This window comes from Leopardus geoffroyi, chromosome B3, assembly GCF_018350155.1.
Source record: "Leopardus geoffroyi isolate Oge1 chromosome B3, O.geoffroyi_Oge1_pat1.0, whole genome shotgun sequence".
NCBI lineage: Eukaryota > Metazoa > Chordata > Mammalia > Carnivora > Felidae > Leopardus > Leopardus geoffroyi.
This window is the reverse complement of record NC_059337.1, coordinates 50,781,963-50,802,940: the sequence shown is the minus strand read 5'-3', so window position 1 is coordinate 50,802,940 and position 20,978 is coordinate 50,781,963. Positions and strand designations below refer to the sequence as shown.

The window sequence follows — 20,978 nt, the reverse complement described above, 5'->3', positions numbered from 1 at the left end:
ATGCTTATAAAAATGGTTTGTTTATCTGAAATTCAAATTTAACTGGATGTACCTGTAGGCATCCTAGGGCTGCTCGCAACTCTAGGCTACAGACACAAGGAAGCCTTGAAGATCACAGTCACTGCCTTCCTTCCTTCCACAGATGAGGATATGAAAGCCCAGGCAAGTTGCTTACTTAGCCCACTTCAAAGAGAGTGGCTGAGAACCAGACCACGTCTCCCACCAACCCATCCAGCATTCTCTCCCTGCACACCATGACAACAGAGACTTCCCTTCCGGAAAGTCTTAGTAATCTGCTAAGCAAAATGTTTTATTACTTTGACAGTTCTTTGAAAAATAAGCAAACAAACAAAAAATAAAAAGTCAAGCAAAACAACAACAATAAAACCTCTTGTGCATCCAAGCTCCAACATGGCCTCCACTGCCTTGGGCTAACAATCGCCTGTTTTTTTCTTCATGAATACAATTATGTAGCAAGTGTAAGAAAAGAAGACACACCAATGCAGTCCCCATCCTTCTCACTGCCATCTTCTTCCCTGTAACAATTTGTTTTTATCTCTCTGACTTGTCTGGGGTTAGCAAAATAATGAGTATGATGCAAATGTGGTTTTGTGACTGCTGTCTACTGGGCACTGGAATTGTTTACTTGTCATAAATAGCTTCAGAGACACGCCCAGACACCGAGTCTCTGCCTCACCAGCCTCAGAGACAGACACAAATCTCGAACCCCTTGACTGAGGACAGCCAACCAAAGAATACAAATGGTAAAGTCCCCCATTACCATGCATGAATTCTGAATAAATCTGACCAAAGTAAATATATGTGAGGAAAATTAAAATAGTATAGCTGTTAACAATGGAAGCTTTAGTATAAAACAGACCTGGGTTTGAATCTCAGATCGGCCACTTATACCGTTGTATGACCTCTCAGAATCCCATCCCCAGAGTGAAGGGAAACCCCAACTACTTTGTTCAAAACTCAATATACGGGTGCTGAGGAACCCAAATAAATTATTTCATGATTCCTTCCTTCATCTTGAAACCAGTGGGAATGTTTTCTTCTAATTTTTGAGTTTAGGTTAAAGTGCTAGGAGTATTAAAATCCATCAAATTGAACACTTGAAATGGGTGCAGTTTATTGTATGTAAAATTTTGCCTTAATAAAGCTGGAAAAAAATAGAGATTGGAGATCTGAGTAAAGTAGTTTGGCTTACGTCACACAGCTAGCTAGTAAGGGACAACAAACAGGCAGAGAGCAAAGCAGGGCTTTGTGAAGGAAGAAGAAGACTGGAGAGAAAATGTCTGGGTGTCAGGGTAGGCCACAGTGAGAGCTACTTTTGCCCCAAGGAATATGAAGCAAGCCGCCTCAGGAGTCTGCAGGAACCAAAGGGTTCCTGCACAGCTGGTCTCCACAGAAGCCTTGTCTGCCCAAACCTGTCTGTTTGCAGATGTTCCTGAAGTAAAAGGTCTTATTTTATCAACAGATTGTAATCAGATCACTCCTTAGAAAAGGTTAAAGAAAAATGTTTCTACTAAGGCCAAGACTGCCCGTGGCATATTTGAATAACACATAAAATTCTACTTGGTCCACCCAGTGGAGCTTGACTGTTTCAGAATTAACCCCTAACCAACATCAAAACTAAAGTCCTCCATGAAAAATTTATACACTGAAAACCATAGAAACCTTATGAAAGAAATTGAAGAAGACACAAAAAAATGGAAAAAGATTCCATGCTCCTGGATAAGAACAAATATTGTTAAAATGTCAATACTACCCAAAGCAATCTATATATTCAATGTAATCCCTATCAAAATAACACGAGCATTCTTCATAGAGCTAGAACAAACAATCCTAAAATTTGTATGGAACCAGAAAAGACCCCGAATAGTCAAAGCAATCTTGAAAAAGAAAACCAAAGCAGGAGGCATCACAATCCCAGACTTCAAGCTATACTACAAAGCTGTAATCATCAAGACAGTATGGTACTGGCACAAAAACAGACACTCAGATCAATGGAACAGGATAGAGAACCCAGCAATGGACCCACAAACGTATGGCCAACTAATCTTTGACAAAGCAGGAAAAAATACCCGATGGAATAAAGACAGTCTCTTCAGCAAGTGGTGCTGGGAAAACTGGACAGCGACATGCAGAAGAATGAACCTGGACCACTTTCTTACACCATACACAAAAGTAAACTCAAAATGAATGAAAGACCTCAATGTAAGACAGGAAGCCATCAAAATCCTTGAGGAGAAAGCAAGCAAAAACCTCTTTGATCTTGGCTGCAGCAACTTCTTACTCAACACATCTCTGGAGGCAAGGGAAACAAAAGCAAAAATGAACTACTGGGTCCTCATCAAAATAAAAATCTTCTGTACAGAGAAGGAAACAATCAACAAAACTAAAAGGCAACAGACAGAATGGGAGAAGATACATGCAAACAACATATGAGATAAAGGGTTAGTACCCAAAATCTATAAAGAACTTATCAAACTCAACACCCAAAAAACAAATATTCCAGTGAAAAAATGGGCAAAAGACATGAATAGACACTTCTCCAAAGAAGACATCCAGATGGCCAACTGACACATGAAAAAATGCTCAGCATCCCTCATCATCAGGGAAATACAAATCAAAAGCACCATGAGATACCACCTTACACCTGTCAGAATGGCTAACATTAACAACTCAGGCAACAACAGATGTTGGCGAGGATGCAGAGAAAGAGGCTCTCTTTTGCATTGTTGGTGGGAATGCAAGCTGGTGCAGCCACTCTGGAGAACAATACGGATGTTCCTCAAAAAATAGAACTACCCTACGACCCAGCAATTGCACTACTAGGCATTTATCCACGGGATACAGGTGTGCTGTCTTGAAGGGACACATGCACTCCCATGTTTATAGCAGCACTATCAACAATAGCCAAAGTATGTAAAGAGCCCAAATTTCCATCGATGGATGAATGGATAAAGAAGATGTGGTATATATATACAATGGAGTATTACTCGGCAATCAAAAAGAATGAAATCTTGCCATTTGCAACTATGTGGATGGAACTGGAGGGTATTAGGCTAAGTGAAATTAGTCAGAGAAAGACAAATATCATATGACTTCACTCATATGAGGAATTTAAGAAACAAAACAGATGAACATAAGGGAAGAGAAACAAAAATAATATAAAAACAAGGAGGGGGATGGGGCGCCTGGGTGGTGCAGTCGGTTAAGCGTCCGACTTCAGCCAGGTCACGATCTCGCGGTCCATGAGTTCGAGCCCCGCGTCGGGCTCTGGGCTGATGGCTCAGAGCCTGGAGCCTGTTTCTGATTCTGTGTCTCCCTCTCTCTCTGCCCCTCCCCCGTTCATGCTCTGTCTCTCTCTGTCCCAAAAATAAATAAACGTTGAAAAAAAAATAAAAAAAAATAAAAACGAGGGGGAAAAACATAAGAGACTCTTAAATATGGAGAACAGACAGAGGGTTACTGGAAAGGTTCTGGGAGGGTGGATGGGCTAAATGGGTAAGTGGCATTAAGGAATCTGTTCCTGAAATCATTGTTGCACTATATGCTAACTAATTTGGATATAAATTAAAAAAAAGAAAGCTAAACTCCTCCAAAAATGTTATTATTGAGTGACTAACTGCTACTTAGGAAACTCTAGAAAGTAATGTGTCTTAGGTGTGGAATGTCTTAGCAGGTAAAGTAAATGGTAAAATAACTCAGTGGTCAAGCAATGAATGAAACACACAATGCAGAGTAATCTCTGAATTCCACTCATGAGCTAGAACGTATATAAACAAACCAGCCAAGGAATCACATACCTATCGCTATACAGATGAAATTTCCATCATAGCTTACAGCTCCCCCAGCCTTCTGTGTCAAAGATTTTCACAAAATAGTACCTCCAACTTCACCTCCTTGCTCAGTAAGCCGTAGTGCAACAAAGCTCACACAACTAAATTAATGCAAAAGTGTTCCATTTACAGTTACTGTCAAAGACATGAGAGTTCGGCTGGTAAAAGAAATATGGGAAGGACAACTCATTTCTTTCTTCGTGGTTCCTTCACTTTTATTCATATTCAATCAGTAACAACTTCATGGAATTCCAATCCTCTTGTCTAAAACCTTAGTTTTAGGCTGTAAGATGTAGATTTTTTCCCCCATTAGTTTATTCTATATTTAACTCTCTGAATATTTACAATCAAACTGTTGTTTTTAAACCTCCAAGTATCTAACATGAACAAAATAATACCAGTTTATTAGACCACTCTTAAATAAATTCAACATATATTTATTGAGAAACACATGTATTCAAAGTGATGGGCTGGGCTGCAGAGAACACAAAGAATAGGAAAACATAGTCCCTGATTTCAAAGTATTTACAACTGAGTCATTTTAGGATTAATTTTAACTAAGTATTCCTGCTATTAGAAGAGTGTGTGTGTGTGTGTGTGTGTGTGTGTGTGTGTCTGTGTGTCTGTGTGTGTCTGTGTGTGTCTGTGTGTGTGAATTCTGAAAACCTAATTCCAATCTTGAGGCTTTTGTTTGTTTTTGCTAAGTATAATCTATAAAACTGTTTGGCTAATATGTTTATTTAAATTAACTCAGTTCATTTTAGTAACAAATCAACTTATTTAAGAATAAATTAAGTGATTTAAGAGTCTCCTTTAAAGTTATTTTATCATTAATATCCATAAAATCAAGAAGTTTGATGAGCTGGTTAGATTTTTTTTTTCAAAATGCACATTAAAATAAATACTTGTCTATGACCATAAATGTTTGCTGTGTACCACCTAAAATCCCCGTGGGAAATATGACTCCTATCCATTACCATACTGAAGTCTTTTCTTCTACTCCTTGAAAACCTCACCCCAACTCAGGAAATTGTTTGCACCCCAATATTTTGGACTGATGATCTTTACTTCCAACTAACCAAGAAAATCAAGGCACTTAAACATGAGCTTCCTCTCATCACATCAACATTCTGCATCTTTTCCTTAGTTTTAGCCTAATTTTGTAAGATTCCCATACAAATCTCCTCTAATAACATTTTTATCCCTATCCCAAATTTCATCTTCTGTCACCTCAGTTACTCCTTTTATTAACCCTATTTCTTGTATCCTCAAGTGGTTTCCTTTTTTCTTGGCCCCTTTGCTTTTACTTTATATTCATTTAATTAACAAATATTTATTGAGTATCTGCTATGTGTCAGAAACTATGCAAGATTCTAAGGATACAGACAAGAAAAACAATGTCACATACCTCAAGATGCTCAATGGTGTCTAAGGGACACAGGCATGTCTGGCATCACCAAGAGTGTAATGAGTGCTATTTACGGTAAATGCAAGTGTGTTTGTGGGGGAAATACAAGTGGAGCTTGAACTCAAACATTGGAAGGATTTCCCCAAGGAGATAACACCTAAGCTCAAACCCTAAATCTTAGACACTTGATGGTTTTATGATCCAGGCAAGTACGTGGTAACTTCAAACTTTCTTCATCCATGAAATGGGAATAATGTCTACCTTACCAAGTTTTAATAAGACTAAGGAGACAGCATGTGGCCAGTATTGAGGTCCTGTAATTAGTCAGCTTGGATTTGAATGCTAAATCTACTACTATATATCCTCAGGCAGATTAATTTACAATTTCATATTGGATTCCTCATCAGTAAAATGTAAATAAGTAATAATATCAATCTAATAGAATTCATACAAGAGTTAAATGTGATAATCCATGGGAATCATCAGATAGATAGTAAGCATTCAATAAATGTTAGCTGCTATTATTAGAAGGCTTTTTTTCAATCTCAAAATCTGTGCATAAATCCTGCTAAATAAATAGTAGAATGATAAGTGGAATCCTTGTCATTTGTAATCCTTCATTCTGTTATTCATAATTTACAGTGGATTCCATCTAGTAAGTAAACCAAGCAGGAACAATGAAGGTAAAGCTCCAAAGTGCCAAAATGTCAAAGTAGAACAAAATCTACCATCTTTCCATCCACTAAGGGTTGAATTGAGCCCACCCCAAAATTCACATATTGAAGTCCTAACTCAGTACCTCAGAATGTGACCTTGTTTGGAGACAGGGTCAGAATTAATTAAGTGAAGAGATGAGGTCATACTGGATTGGGGTGTGGCCCAAACCCAATGAGACCGGCATCCCTTGTAAAACAAGAAAATTTGGTGACAGATGCACACAGGGAGAAAGACGTGAAGATGATATCAGAAATGGGGGTCATACTTCTACAAGGTAAGGAACAGCAAAGACTGCCAGCAAACCACCAGCAGCTAGTCTGAAACAGATTCTTCCTCACAGGCCTCAGAAGGAAAGAACCCTGACATCACCTTATTTCAGACACCTAGCCTCTCAAACCATGACATAATACATTTCTGTCACTTAAATCATGCAATTTGCCTTACTGTGTTATGACAGCCATAGCAACTAATATACCTAACCTGACAGATTTTTTCTTTCTGTTTCTTTCTGTTTCTTTCTAGTCAGAATGTAGCCCTTAAAAACATATAACTATTCTTGAGATAACACTTAAATTTTAGTCTGAATCACATAATCAGTCATTTACCAAATTTTCTTTTCTACTTCTTTTGTATAAATCTCCTTTCCATCCATTTTATAGGTTCCCTAATATATTCATTTTATTCATTCCACAAGTATTTATTGAATGCCCCAATAAATAAAAGAAAAAAAAAAACAAAGATTCTTGACCTCTAAGAATTTACAACCTATGAGTCAAGTCATAAGCATGTAAATATCTGATACAAAGTATGCCACGTCAAGTATTCCCCAGGTACAAGACCAAAGCATACCTCAATCCCATAGTGGTCAATGGCATAGGATTCTCTCTTAGAAAAGTTATGTTTTCCGTCGGGCCCATGCCTCCTTCCTTGGTGGTGATATTTACTTCACTTTCCCCAACTTCAGCACAAGCTGACATTGGAAGTCAGCTCACTGCCATTATGACAGTCCCTGCCTCCCAGAAAAACAGATGGAAGGCACTCCCACAGGCAGAAATACAGAGCTATGTAGACAAGTCCTGTTTGGAGAAGCCTCCTGAAATGCCCACGATTCTAGTGTTCTCTGATTTTGCCCACAAAACAGGAATTCCTCAGCCAGGGAACATTACAAACTCATCCTTTTGCACTCCAGGATCCCAGCAGAAGCTTGGCCAAAAGAGAACTATATCAAGAAGGATGTAATAAAAAGTAAATAATTTTATGAAAAGTAAAAAGATGATAGATAGATAGATAGATAGATAGATAGATAGATAGATAAAAGAAGGCTTATGAATGCAGAATTCCATGGTGGTTTGGAGAGAGTGGTTGAGGAGGGACATGACTTGAAGGTCATAATGCAAAGGGACTTTAGCTTTACAAGAATATTGTTTTTCTTTGTTTTCTTTTAAAGTTATTTCCTGGATTACCAGCCCATTCTACCATTAATTCAAGATACAGGAGGTGAGCCATTTGCAGCCATTCTTTTCACTATTGTAGATTTTCTGTCACACTCACCATTTATGTTAATAGGAAAAGGAGGCCTGGTGAATCTAAATCCCTAGGCTAGAATTACATCACTGGATCTGACTACAAGGCCCATCCCACTTCTCACAAGGCTTGAGAGTGAGCTTAACCACAAAGGCACCATTACCAACTGATGCTTTACAGTTTATGGCTTTGTGTACAGACAAACCAGTCCTCCTATTTTTTTAAAAAACAAAACAAAAACAACTTAGGTTCAACCACAGGAGTGGTTCAGGGGCCAAATCTCTCTTCAATTTAAAGGTAAATATGTGAGTAGATTTTCTGTGCTTCATCTACAAAACCTATTCATTACATGCGTGAGTACATGCACGGGCAAGTGTGTTTTCTAAGAATGAGGACTTAATACAAAAACAAACAAAAAATAAGCTCATCATAACACCAGTGTCATGGAAAAGGACTCTTTGTACAAAGTGAGATGTCCATACTGCCATGATTTCAATGCAGTGTATGTGACAAGAAGTGGCTGAGGGAGACAGGCAAGGGCTAGACCTTACCTCTGTGCAACTGTGGCACTTTCCAACATATCCTGGCCTCTGCTTACTCTCGTCATCTCTGCTCTGCTGGCTTTTTACTGACGAAACAAGTCACTGTCCAGTGGCATCAAGAAATTCTGTCCCTAGGCCATAAATAAATGCCCAACTCCTATAGTTCATGGGTGTATGAGAGCCCAAGAGGCCTAGAATCGATCCAACCCATTTTAACTAGCAAGAAACTACCCAGTAATACCTTGTTTGTATTTCTTGGAGGAGGGACACCAGAAACACTTATTTCATTCTACACAATAATTCACCACAATCAGAGAGAGCACAGCAAGGGCAACACCATCTCCCAGCTGCTGATTACATCAAAGGCTTGCAGCACAAATTCAATTTTATGATGTTAATCTCGGCCTGCCACTCAGAAATTTTCTCTGAGGGATATGATTTTTCTCTGGATTTCATTTTAAGAATGATTTTTTTTCGTCCACAATCAATAAAGATATGTTTTCATCAAAAGACTCTATCTTGGTAGAATTCAATTGGCTATTTCAATCCCTTTTGGTGACACAATATTAATTAAAATAGTTTATGTTGCACTTCAGCTGGAAAAAGAGGCAGTGAAAATAGAAGCTACTCAGAACACATGTTCTATACACATCAACATAGAGGGCAGAAAATAATTTTCTCTTTCTCCAGGCAGCAGACATTAGCTATTCAACAGAGTTGCTCTGACTTGGTTTATTTCTGTGATCTCACTGCAAAAACAACAAACAAACAAGAAAATTGAAGCTCTTGCTGTTTGTATTTTTTTGTTCAAAAGGAAATCAAAATACACATCAAAAAGTTGCTTCAAATACTCAGGTTTCATTACCTCAAGAAGTGGAGAAATAAGTGTCTTTGTGCCTATGTGGAATGATGGGCTTTTAAGAATCACAGTCACTGTTTCTCCTAATTAAAAATAAACACATAAATAAAAATATAAATACATAGATACAATACTATTAAAATTTACTTTTATTTTCAATTTCTAAATAATGATTACAATCGAATACATTATATTTCTCAAAAGCAAACACACAGAATTAGCATAGAGGTTTTCACATTTAAAAGAGAGGAGAGGGGTGCCTGGATAGCTCAGTCAGTTAAGCTTCCAACTCGGCTCAGGTCATGATCTCCTGGTTGGTGGGTTCGAGCCCCGTGTAGGGCTCTGTGCTGACAGTTCAGAGCCTGGAGCCTGCTTTGGATTCTGTGTTTCCCTCTTTCTCTGCTCCTCCCCCACTCGTGCTCTTTCTCTCAAAAAGTAAATAAACATTAAAAAAATTAAAAGAAAAACGACAACCAAAAGGTAAGTTGACTTGGTTAAAAGTGGGGGGAGTGGATTAGAGTTTGGAATTGTTTACACACTTGAATAATAATGGCAAGGCCTAGACAAATTATACTGTTCTCCAAAGAGTGCATGTAAATGTGTACATGAATGTGGAAAAACACTGGTTAAAAAAAGAAAAAAGCATCCATCAATACCATCACTACCACAGGGCTTATTAAGATGCAGATTCCTCGGCCTCAGGTGGATATGATATATCTGAACCTCTAAGACATAGGGTCCAGAAATTTTAACTAGCTCTCCAAATGTTCTTCTTACACTTGAGGCTAAAGAATTTGAATCAAATTCAGCACCCCTCATGCACAGCACAGCTAATGAAATAGTGAAATTAATTGATGAAAGTAAATTAACATTCACTAAATGAATGACTAAAAACAACAATTCCCTCAAAAAGTTCTTATTCAGGGCCTAGTCTACATGGCCTAGTGAGAATGCCAATCCCTGGCCTGATGTGAGCCTTCCATAGCAAACAGGGCTGGCCTGACCCCAAAAACTATTTTCACTATAATGACTGAAACTGAAAGTAGTTAAATTATTTTGTTGTCTATTACTGTCTAAATGGCTTGTGGAAAATTTTCCTGCTTTGTATGGCTTTGCAACAAAACAGTCTGATGTGTTCTTTTTGAAATCCTTGTGGGAAAAGGGTCTAAAGGGGGTTCACTCTAGATATTCAACTGTTCAGTAAATTTGCCCAATGTTTGCAAGTGGGATGACTCATGCATGATCAAATTTGATTTTGAGGTGAAGTCTACCAAATTTAAAAGGATTTTAATGTTAACAATACCAAGAAAAAGTCAAAAGGGCTTTGGATGCAAAGATCATGACCTGAGCAGACAGAGTCACCCAGGTACACCAGTTTACTTTTTATAATATGCCTGAAAGTCATAAATCCCATCTACACTCAAGGCTAGATTAGTGTTGTATTTTCTGCACTCAAGAGAAGGAGATGATAGAACCATATCAGTTGATTGTAAACTGCACATCAGACAGCCTCTTGTTTTATATGCAACTAAGTCTTCCAACAAAATTGTAAGGTAGACACCCTGCTAGAGAGACTCGAAGAGTAAATAAGTACCTGATAGTGTAAAATAATATATGATCCTCATTTTACGTTTGAGGAAACTAAAGCTCAGAGAGGCAAAATAATTTACCCATGTCCTATAGCCAGTAAAGGATGGGGCAACATGGGAACAGTGTGCCATGATTTATGTCCGTCATGCTCTCTCACCCTGTCAGACTTCCAAACAAATTTCTCCCTTGGCCCAGAAAGCTCTTTCTCAGCATTTCTACCTGGCAAACTCCTACAAAACTGGAATCTTCCAAATTGGAACTAAATTTTAACTCCTTTGAGTATCCTCTGGCTGATATTTAGCACTCCTATTTCCATGCTACATTTATCAGACCACTTACTACTCTGCTCTAATTATTGCTGTGTCTGTTTCCTAAAGTATATTATGAATGCTTGGAAGGCAGAAACCTGTCTCTTTCCCACACATTCTGCTGGCAGGGAATTTTACATATACCAAGAAGTCCAAATCATGTTGAAGGAAAAGTCAAAGAATTAATGTACTAGTTATGAATGAATGTTATAAAGCTTCAAGAGTTGTCTCTCTTTTCTCCTTTGCCTCCCTCCCCCCACACCCCGCCCCCAGACAAGTCAGTGTGTTAAGTGACCATCTTGAGTGTAACTCTGATGTCTGCACAAAGAGCAAAAAGCAGATGTACAAAAATGTCCTTGGCAATAGCTGTTCATTCTAATTTCTACTAAAGCAGCCTAAAATCACATCAGTTTTCTGGGCCCTCACAACTCACCACTGACTCAGAGTAAACATAGTCAATTAACCATGAAGTTGACTGATTCAATTAATTACAATTCTCTCACCCCATACTTGCTTACTTGTTAAACACTCATGTGTAGGATCTTATGTTTTTCTAGGTTAAATTTCATCTTGTTAAAAGAAAAAGGGGAAATCAGTGCTGAACAAAAAAGTTCCTATCATTTATTGACTTTTAAGTTTAGACACTTTGCTACTTATATGATATACATCATTTCATTTGATCTTCATAATGATCCCAGGCCTTATTATTATCTCTATTCTAAACACGAAGAAGATGAAGCTTGAAGAACATACGTAGCTTGCTCAGGATCAGAGCTAGAAAATAGAAACAGTCCCCAAAACTCATGCCGTCAAACACCACACCACACTGTTTAAGTGGGGCTGGGGGGTGGGGTCCAGCATGCTAGGACTTTTCCTGGAAATGTAAGCAAATTCTAGAAGAGACAGTCCTCTAGAGCAGGGATATCTTGCTCTAGAAATGAAGATTTGTCTTTTATAGAAGAGTTTGGACACCTAAATGTCCTTTAAGACCAAAGACAATCTTATTTTGAAGATAAAAATGACACACATAAGTTAAAGGACTTGCTGACGACCCCAGAGTTAATTTGGCCCAGAGGGCTCTGGAGATGATCTGGTACTAGAAGTTACTGCACAAATTGTTTTAATCCTGATCCCCATCTCATCTCCCTGCCTCTAATTCAGTCTAGAGCAGGAATGAATCTAAAACTGTTAACAACTAGGAGAAAATAAGTATGTATTAAGAACAGGATTCCAGAGATGTCCTTTAAAATGTACTGACAAGAGTTATTAATAAGAGATGCCACATATTGTGAGTAACATTATTAAATAATAGAACAAATAAGTGAATTATCAAGCCACAAAGATGCTGAATCCAGCAATCTTGAAAACCTTCAAATATTTAGAATACCATTATTTTCAAGGTTCCATGAAGTTATTTCATAAATACACCTCTATTCCCATTGGCATGTATAAACTGGAAACACAGATTTCTATTGATTTTTATTGATAAAATAATTATAATTTAAAAATATCTTTCCCAAAAAGAGGTAAAAATACTGGAACTCAACACAGAGTCTCAATTTTTGTGGTTTAATAAAATAATAATCCCTTCACTAGATCACTTCAGGGACAGTTTGCTTTTCTTCTCTAGCCCTTTGTATTCTTTTATTTTTAAATCCCTTTGTATTCTTTACAGAAAACACTATGGGTGCATTTTAATACTGAAGGAAATAGAGGGCAAAGGAACAAGAAGTCACAAGACCAAACTAACCACAAGTACTTGCATGACAAAGTTGGTTGCTCTCTTCACCCCTGGTCTGTAAGTGGCAAGAATTAAGGAGAGGAGGGGGTTAGTGCATTTTATGTTGGGGTGACAGAGTTAGGGGGCTTAGGGAGGCTGGGAAAGGGAGGTGGGGATGGGGAGGGAAAGAGGATGAAAGGAACAAAAGTTTCCAACCCTTTCCTCAGGTTAAAGTATTTCTAACTGGTGACCTAGCCTCCAATAGTTGACCTTGAACTCATTTAGAATAAAACCTCGAGAGGAAGGAAGAAAAAGTTCATGCTCCTATATAATAGTGTTCTATTTGTATTTAGTCAACTGTTTGGAAATGCACACAAAAATGCTGTAATGAATGAGGAGGGCGGAATGAGGAAGCACCCGTCCCCAAAGGGAATATTCCTACTACTTCAAGTTTTCCAGATTTTTGTCAGTGCAGACATCTCCCCCCTCCCGACGCTTTATCTTCCTGCCACATGTCCAACTTTGCAAGTGGCGAAGTCTTGGGTCCGCAGTCTTTATTACTGTCTCAGCCATCGGTGCACGGCAAGGAAGTTTTCGCCAGATGCCTGGAGCCCCCAAGGGGGCACTCCGCGCGACTCTCATCCACCGGATCTTTTTCCCCCGCCCTGACACTTTTTTTTTTTTTAACTGATTCAATCGACTCCCATTCCTTAGAAGTCCTACTTCCCAGCCCCAAGAAACTCTCTCAGTAGTGAATGGTGGGTCCCTAAATGTCTCTAGGAGCAGACGCCTCCCAGGACCGCTTGTAGGGATACAGAGGCCCACACCAACCCAACCCGTGCCCCTACCCTGGAGCGCGCGCGCGCGCGCGCGCACACACACACACACACACACACACACACAGTACACACACACACACACACACACACAGTACACACACACACGAAAGGACCAATTTGACAGATGAGTGGCTTCGGTCACTACTGATGCGACATCTGGACAAGAGTTTGAACAGAAAATTTTTCACGTGCAAGAACTTGGAGCAAAATAAGAGGTTCTAGCAAGTGCTAGGGGCGCTCACCTTTCTTCCCTGCCCCTCAGTATCCACACTCAGGCTGCGCGGTCAGTTAGGGCGGGAAGCCGAGCAGCAGCACAAGCCCAAGACGTGGGCAGTCAGAGACCCACCGCCTGGGACCCAGGAGCCTGAGCCGAGCCCAGGGGACGCCCAACCTACCCGAGCCACAGGGCGGCGAAGCAGCAGGTGTCTGGACAGCCAGGCAGCCGAGCGGCTGGACAGCGGGGAGGCCCTGAGGACTGACCGGCCCCGCCCCGGCCCGGCCCCGCCCCGCCCCGGCTCCGGCCCCCTGCCCTGCTCCCGCCTCCGGCCCCCGGCTCCCGCCGGGCTCCGGCTCCCTCCGGCCGCAGCTGCCCGGCCGGCTCAGCGCACCCCGCCTGCGGTCCCGCCGGCCCTCCCCGTCGCGTTGGTGGCGGCGGCGACCGGAACAGGCCCTCCCGCACCCTCCGAGGTGCCCTGCCCTACAGCGTTGGAGGGAGTTCAGATGAAGTGAGGAAAATCCAGGTGGGTCACGTGGTGTAGACCCCAGGCCCCAGCCCTGGCAGACCTTGGAGAAGGGGTGAAAGGAAGTCCGCTCGATACTGCATCCTCCCTGGGGCGCCTGGTGGGTCAGTGGGTTAAGTGTCTGACTTCAGCTCAGGTCATGGTCTCACCGTTAGTGAGTTTGAGCCCCGCGTGGGACTCTGCGCTGAAAGCTTGCTCAGAGCCAGGAGCCTGGAGCCTGCTTGGGATTCTGTGTCTCCTTCTCTCTCTAACCCTCCCCTGCTCGCGCTCTGTCTCACTCTATCCCTCATAAATAAATATATGTAATAAAAAAAATTAAAATACTGCATCCTCCCTTCCAGGGAGAGTGAATCTAGGTTTAGAGAATGGGTGAGAAATTCAGTTTTTCATTGAAAACCAGCAGTCAAGACTGAAACCAGCATTCTAACCAGCAATGAGATAGTGGACCAAGTACCACAACTGACTGGATGTTTTAGAAAAATGGGAGGGACGTTTTGTTTTTCTGAGGTTTCTCGGCTATTTTATTTTACTTACAAAATCCAGTGGGCAACTTAGTCCTGGATTTTTTTTTTTTTTTTAATATTTGTTTTTGATAGAGAAACAGAGACAGAGTGTGAGCGGGAGAGACAGAGAGGGAGACACAGAATCCCAAGGAGGCTCCAGGCTCAGAGCTGTCTGCAGAGCCCAGGGTGAGGCTGTAACCCACTAACTCCCACTAACCCCTAGATCATGACCTGAGCTCAAGATCTGAGCTCATGACCTGAGGGAAATTCTGAAGCTTTCCGACTGAGCCACCCAGGTGCCCTTGCTTAGTCCTGGATTCTAAGGCTCCTGGAAGCTGGTAGGGAGAGATTTTAACCACACTCCCTTTTCAGGGATGGTCAGGTCTGTGTCAGATCACAACTTTTAGGTCTCCCCTCAGGGAAGACTTCACATATCCTGGACTTTACTGCATGAAGCCCCTCTAACTAGGACAGTCTTCCCACCTTCATCATCCTCTGTGCCTTGTTAGTTCCCAGTCTTAGTTCATCAGAATTGTCACTTCCCCGCTTGCAAGTTAGCTGTTCTGCTGTTCGTTCCCAAGATACCTCACTTCCTGTGTCATAACACTGGCCACAACTTACTGCAATTAATTATTTGTTGCATTGGCCTCCCCTGCTTGACTGTAAAGGTGAGGACAGTAGATAGGGACAGTGGGTGGGGACAGTAAAAGTGGTATAGTACATACATAATTAATAAAATAAGTCAGAAAGACAAATAGTGTATGATTTCACTTAACATGTGAAATCTAAAAAACAAATGAACAAAACAAAACAGAAGCAGGTTCACAGATATAGGAAACTGCTGGTTACCAGAGTAGGGAGGGATTGGGTGTTGGGTGAAATAGGTGAAGGAAATTAAGAAGTACAAACTTCCAGTTATAGATTAAGTGAGTCATGGGGATTTCATGTGCAGCATAGGGAATATAGTCAATAATATTGTAATAACTGTATGGTGCAGTTGGTGATTAGATTTGGGGGGATCATTTGCAATGTATAAAAATATTAGATCACTATGATATACACCTGAAACTAATAAGATATTAGTATGGCAATTATACTCTAATTGATTTTTTTTAATTTAAAAATTGCTTAAAATAAATAAATCAATATTATGGCATGATGATATGCATGTGGCAGTTGACTGGTAAGGTACCCCCAGCCCCCACTTTTTTTTTTTTGAATCCAAGAATACATTTTTATTTTTTTTACTTTTTTTGAAATTTATTGTCAAATTGGTTTCCATGCAACACCCAGTGCTCATCCCAAAAGATGCCCTCTTCAATACCCATCACCTCCCCCCCCTCCCTCCCACCCCCCATCAACCCTCAGTTTGTTCTCAGTTTTTAAGAGTCTCTTATGCTTTGGCTCTCTTCCACTCTAACCTCTTTTTTTTTCCTTCCCCTCCCCCATGGGTTTCTGTTAAGTTTCTCAGGATCCACATAAGAATGAAAACATATGATATCTGTCTTTCTCTGTATCAGCCCCCACTTCTTTAATGAACTTTTCTCACCTATCCTTGCCTTCTAAGTCTGCAGAATTTTACTTCAGAGTTAATACCTCCATCCCTATCAACCTTCCACAAGTCTTCATTTCATTTCTTGAACAGAGCCTTCTTCTTCAGTCTTCACACACATGCAAGTGTGGTTCCTCTGATCAGCTGTGCCATAACTTGCTTGGTGGTCATAAAGGCCCTCAAACATGCTATGTCTCAGATCAGGACCTTTGATGTTTTTAAGACCTATGAAAATGGGGAGGAGGGAAGGAAAAAAAATTAAGTTGAAGAAAGTTTTAATAATACTAATTTATTGGCTTTTATGCCAATACGGTCACTGACAGGGTTGGACTTTCCAAAATCTGTAATACTAGAAAACAGTAAAAGTACTCTTCCCACTTCTTTGTTTTCCAGAAAATGGGAAATGGTTTACTGGAATGAATCTTCCTTCCCCAATGACGTTTAATACTTGCCTTACTGATAAGACTTACCTTGTTTATCTAAGACAAGGCTGGACACAGGTCCTCCAAATTCCCATTCTATGCATTGTAAGTGATTCCGTGAACTGTATGTGCTCACTAACCAGTCTAGACAAACTACCTGCCACCTCAACGTGACCAAACTTTGGTTAGGCTTCTCTTTTTCTCCCAGGCCCCAAACTTTCACCTCCTCTCAGCCTGAACCGGCATAAACCCCTCCTTACCAGATGAAAAGATGCTGATCTCTGCATAAAACTTTCTCTTCTCCACTGTAAGATCATGCCACTCTGGCTAATCCCACTTCTCCACTTCCTTTTCTTTCCAGAATTGTTTGTCCCTCCCTAGAACTGAAAACACATTTTTCACCTCACTTTTGAAAGGTTTGCCAATCTAAGGATTAAAGCTTTCTCCCTATTGCATATGTCCCTTATAAAGTCATTTTGGATGAAGTCTCTCCTTACCTTAGTTTATTGTTTTTATTTGACCTTGTAAAATATAATTTTTAATAGTCTTCATGGAGAAAGGGGTCCTGAAAGTAAAAGTACCCTTCCTCAGGTTTCTGTCTATAAAATGAAGAAGTACAACTAATGAATTCAGAAGCCGAATTTCCAAAGAAAGTCAGACCTTCTAGACTCTGCAGGAAGAGCAAGCTGGCAGCTGAAGAAAGCCAAGCCAAGGGCTTGAGGTGTTTCCTTTGGCTAGCCTGGTATTGCTGCTGTTTTGTTTGTGTGTTTGTTTTTAATTGAATTTGAATGTCACAGTTCTTACCACTCCGTATAGTCTTCACCATCTTATTACCTGTTTGACCACCAAAAACATTTACAACTTGTGTCACTAGAATTTTTTTGTGCTCTCAGCAAAGTGCCTTAAATTACAAAATTCCCTTTCCTTCCACCGCATCAATAAGGATACCCAGGCACTGATGTCTATTAATATTTATACTGTAGGATTCAGGTGTTTGAACAAAAGGACAAATATTTCATTTACAGTTGAAATGTGTTTCTTTGGTGATAAGATGCCATCCAGCGCAATGCTCTCTCCTTTTTAAGCACTGACAGATTTTTACTAGATAAAATAAATAGCCCTGGAGGGTGTGTGGTAATTTAACTTCAAATCAGAATACATTCTCTGACATATTATAATATAAATATGAATAGAAAGAATGTAGGAGGGAAATGGTTTGGCCAGTTCTGTGAAATACCTTGTGGTGGTTTTAATGTATGTCCAAAACTTCTATGATTCTCCCCGCCCCCCCCCCCCACCCCTTTGGTGGATCCTAATTACCCTCCCCTGGAGTCTGGGCTGTATTTAGTGAGGCTTCTAACAATAGAATGTGGTAGGAATGATGGAGAGTAAATATCAAATGTACATCATAAAATGACATAATTTTCCCCTTATTCTCACTGTCCCTTGAATCACTCTCTCAGCTAACATGTTGTTAGGATATTCAAGCAACTCTATGGAAAGGTCCACGTGATTAGGAGCTGAGGTCTTCTGCCAACAGCCCTTGAAGAGCTGAAGCCACCTCATTTGAGGATGCCATTTTAGAGATGGATCCTCCAGTCCCAGCTGACATCTTAACTGCACCCTCATGAGATACCCTGAAGCAGACCCATACAGTTCAGCCACTCTTGAATCCTGACTCACAGGTCCTCAAGCACAATAAATGCTTATTGTTCTTAAGCCACCAAGTTTTGTGATGATTTGTTACATAGCACCTGTCAAAATACATCCTGATGGAGGGAGGTGGCAACACCACAGCCACATCTGGTTTCCAGAGGCAGCAGTGCCTTGCTTCCAGCAGCAGCATCCAGTGGCGGGAAGCAGAGGGACCAAGGTCTGTGCCGGGTGCTGGTGGGCAGTGGTGCCTCCATAGTAAAGTGCTGTGGTCTGATTTTGGATTTTGTCATGACTCCATAATATCTAAACTTAGTTTTCCATTTTCTGAGACAGATCTAGTATCCTTTTACAAAATCCTTTTCTGCTTAGATTACCAGTTAATTGCTTCCTCTTGCACACAAACTAAAAACCCTGACTGATGCAGGCAGATACTACCTCTCTTTTATAGATGAGAACATTGAGGACCAAAGTTGCTAAATGATATGTCATTAGATACAAGTAGCAAGTGATAGAATTGAAATAAATTGACTAGTACAGATTAAGTGAAGCAAACAAACATTTAAATTTAACATTTAAAAGATAAAGGGCTTAGGGGCCTCTGGGTGACTCAGTCAATTAAGTGTCTGACTCTTGATTTTGGCTCAGGTCATGGTCTCATAGTTGGTTCAGTTCATGAGACTGAGCCTCAAATCAGGCTCTGTGCTGACAGCGCAGAGCCTGCTTGGGATTCCCTGTGTCCCTATCTCTCTGCTCCTCCCCCACTTGCTCTCTTTCTCTCTCTCTCAAAATAAATAAATAAATTAAAAAAAAAAAGATAAGGGGCTCTATATACTAAAAAAAAAAAAAAAAGAAAAGGAGAAAGAAAAATATTTTTCAGCTGTTTCTCCCAGCGCTGTTGGATGCGGTGACAATGGTAGAGTCCCCTGAACGCAGTTCTCAGTAGCAGAACCTGGAGGCATGTGTTCCCAGAGGAGGAACAACACCTGCTTCTTCCAGTGCAAACCTGCCCACCTTCAATAGTTCGAGGACTAATTGTTTAATGAGTTTATCTATGTACAGTAGGTTAGGTAAACTAGATTATGTTTATGTGAAATTCTGCCCAGGTAGTGAATCAAAATCCTGGCAGAGCAGCGCGCCGCTATTGATCTCATAGACGCCACAGCATGTCCCCCCATGTTGGCTTTAGAGGGAGAACATGAGCTTTAGCAGGGCTTCTCTGCACATGCATGGTACGGAAAATCTTCTATACCTTCTGTAGTGCTTTTCAGGTTGTCCCTTAAAGAGTTTTTGATTAGACAGTTTTTTTTTTTCCTTGATAAGCTCTTCCCTCTGGACACACAGGCCTTGTCAAGGTCCAGGCCAGAAACCTGGGTCTCTCAGCCGTGTGCTGAGGGTGGCAGATCCCTCTGTCCCCAGTGTCCATAAGCACTAGACTTTGTCATTTTGGTGCTGCAGATTGATTGATCCAGTGGCTACATTTGCTAATTAACGTGAGTCTTTTTCCTTATTTAAAAGGAGTCCCTCTTGCTGAAAGTAGATGATTACTATCACTGTAGTGTTCTGAAAGTATTAAGTTTGTGCTGAAACCCATTGCTTTTTCGTACAAATGACATTTGTTCTTTCTGTGAAAAAGCGTTACCCTGGAGTGTGTTTGTACAACAGACCCTTACGATGGCGAGGCGTTGTTTTTGTTTTTGTTTTTGTTTTTACCATATCATTATTTTTAATGTCCAGAATTTATAATACAAGGGCCAGAGATTTCTCCCCAATTCAAGTTTATAAATTTTTGATTGGCTTGTGAGGCCAGTAGGGATACTTCTTTTTGTCTAATTTGGTTTCTGGGAAGACTTCATTCAGGTCCTCAATGCTCATCTGATCAAATGGAATTATGTTCTTCATCTTCTCCAGCTCTTTTTCATATTCTGCAATCCTGGCCTTTGAGAGAGACAAAAGCTCAGCACAACTTTTCACATCTTCTTTTTCTTCAGCATCCACCTGGACAGTATATTTATCCTATGGCACAGGAATCTTCAGGACATTAAACTTCTTCTCAAAGTCCTCTACCAAGCCAGCCTTTGTCACATTGACCTTGTAGTCAATTGACCAGGTAGATAGCAGGTGGATTCTCAGGGAGAGTAGCCAACCTGGAGGTGAGGGTCTTATTCCAGGATTTCAGGGAGTAGCAATGGCCTTCTGGCCTTTCTTTTTAAACCAGCTTTTCATGCTGGCTCTCTGCCCTGATCCAACATTATAGCACTGAGCCCCTAACTGCTACAAAATGGACCATGTTCTTCCAAACTTCCTTGATATTGTACAGACACTTCTTCCTGCAAATGCTTTTTTCTGTGCCATCTGTGCCTCCCACACATTTCAATCAATTTGCCTCTTCTTACTTTGAAATCCAGTTTTAGTGATGATTCCTCTTTGTGTCCTTATCTGAGCCCTCAAGAAGAGGTAATTATTCTCATCCACTCCTAATGCTCTCCCAGGGTTCTGTTTCTATCCATGATAAAATGCTTATTAAGCTTGTTTACCTTTCTGAACAATCCTACCCAAGGATTGACTCCAGACTCTGCCTAACTAATGGTGAGTACTGAAAAATGAGGGGCTTGGGACAAAATCTACTTAGTGAAGAAGATCCCAGTGCTTCAATGCCATCAGCTGTACGAATAATGACAGCTAGGTATATAACCTCATGCAGGACATTAGAAACATTTCTCAAAATAAAATTGAATGTCCAAAATCTA

At 40.5% G+C, this 20,978-nt stretch overlaps 1 protein-coding gene and 1 long non-coding RNA gene across 7 annotated transcripts in view; one reads left to right on the top strand and one right to left on the bottom strand.

The window, feature by feature from the left end:
- The window catches only part of WDR72 (WD repeat domain 72), a 229,147-nt gene extending 215,321 nt beyond the window's left edge, over positions 1-13,826 (bottom strand). The window contains exon 1 of one of the 3 annotated variants that reach the window (XM_045449695.1): positions 13,754-13,826. The gene's annotated coding sequence lies outside the window, so the exon portion shown is untranslated. Of the gene's footprint in view, positions 1-13,600 lie in introns of all 3 variants that reach the window. The other 2 variants (XM_045449696.1, XM_045449694.1) reach the window with 2 other exon arrangements.
- A 100-nt stretch (positions 13,827-13,926) lies between these two features.
- Positions 13,927-20,978, top strand: part of LOC123582996 — a 68,012-nt gene continuing 60,960 nt past the window's right edge. The window contains exon 1 of one of the 4 annotated variants that reach the window (XR_006704687.1): positions 13,927-14,098. This is a non-coding gene — a long non-coding RNA (uncharacterized LOC123582996). The remainder of the gene's footprint in view (positions 14,099-20,978) is intronic. The other 3 variants (XR_006704688.1, XR_006704689.1, XR_006704686.1) reach the window with 3 other exon arrangements.